This window comes from Cetorhinus maximus, chromosome 31 (genome assembly GCF_964194155.1).
Source record: "Cetorhinus maximus chromosome 31, sCetMax3.hap1.1, whole genome shotgun sequence".
NCBI lineage: Eukaryota > Metazoa > Chordata > Chondrichthyes > Lamniformes > Cetorhinidae > Cetorhinus > Cetorhinus maximus.
The window spans coordinates 19,661,621-19,662,880 of record NC_135909.1 but is presented as its reverse complement, the minus strand read 5'-3'; the positions used below and the strand labels follow the sequence as shown (position 1 = coordinate 19,662,880).

Here is a 1,260-nt window from a genome sequence, read left to right as displayed (position 1 = left end):
GCAGCATTTGACTGTGTGGCATTATGGGGCCCCAGCAAAACTGGAGACAATGGGAATCGTGGGGCGGGGTGGGGCAGGCGCGGGGCTGGTGGTGGGCCGGGGGGCGGGGAGCTCTCTGATGGTTGGAGTCATACCCAGCACAAAGAAGGATGATTGTTGTTGTGGAGGTCAATTATCTCAGTTCCAGGACATCACTGCGGGAGATCCTCGGTGTGGTGTCCTTGGCCCAACCATCTTTAGCTGCTTCATCAATGACCTTCCTTCCAGCAGAATTGGGAATGTTCGCTGATGATTGCTCAATGTTCAGCAGCATTTTCAACACCTCCGAAACAAATCATCATCCACCCTCTATCCAGAAGACTCAGGACTGCAAAGAACTCTAAGAAATCTCCTCTCAGATTCCTCGTCTCCAAGGTAAATATCCCCTACCGCTACAATGTATCGAGGTAATTTAAGTTCCTCGTCATAAAGCCGAGGATATTGTATGCTTTATGAACAATTCTTTCAACCTGCACTGCCTCCTTCAATGATTTATGCAGATGTACACCATTTCCCGCTATTCCGGCACCGTCTTTGGAATTGTAAACTTTATTTTGTCTTTTTTCCCTGTGTTCTTCCGACCAAAATGAATCACTTCATACTTCTCTGCAAAAAAATTCAGCCACCACTTGTCGGCCCTGTTTTCCAACCGATGTCTCTTTGAAGGAAATTGTTATTTCTTTCGAACTTCTATAGCTCTGTTCACAGCCACAGGACGTCCAAAACACTTTACAGGTAACGTGTGCCTTTGAAATGTCGTCATTGTTCAATTGTGGGAAATTGCTGACCTTTTGAAGCTTTTGTTCTGCAGTGTCAGAAATTCCCTTGTGTCAATAGCAAATGCGACCTTGATGAGTCTGGCTCTGTGGCGCAACGGATAGCGCGTTGGACTTCTAGCTGCTCTCATTTAAGGGATTCAAAGGTTGTGGGTTCGAGTCCCACCAGAGTCGATTTTTAGATAAAGGTTTGAAGCAAATCAGCAGCTGGATCATCCATGTTCTCAGTTGCCGTCACCAACCTCCTTCTGTACAGGTGAATCCAGTCACTCCCCGCTTTCCAATCTGAACCACTTTGCAGAAGAAAATTCGCCACCTAACAGTGAAATGGGTGGTAAAAGGAGTAAAACCGCTTCATCGTTACAAGGATACAGAATTGGCTGACTGGCAGGAAACAGAGGTTGGCGGTAAATGAATGTTTTTCGGCCTGGCGGAAGGATTGGGA

At 46.7% G+C, this 1,260-nt stretch overlaps 1 non-coding gene across 1 annotated transcript; it reads left to right on the top strand.

Moving 5' to 3' along the window:
- Window positions 1-898: 898 nt before the first annotated feature.
- Window positions 899-989, top strand: trnar-ucu (transfer RNA arginine (anticodon UCU)). Its single transcript is given in 2 exon segments — window positions 899-935; window positions 954-989. It is a non-coding gene; the product is annotated as a tRNA-Arg (tRNA).
- Window positions 990-1,260: the final 271 nt, after the last annotated feature.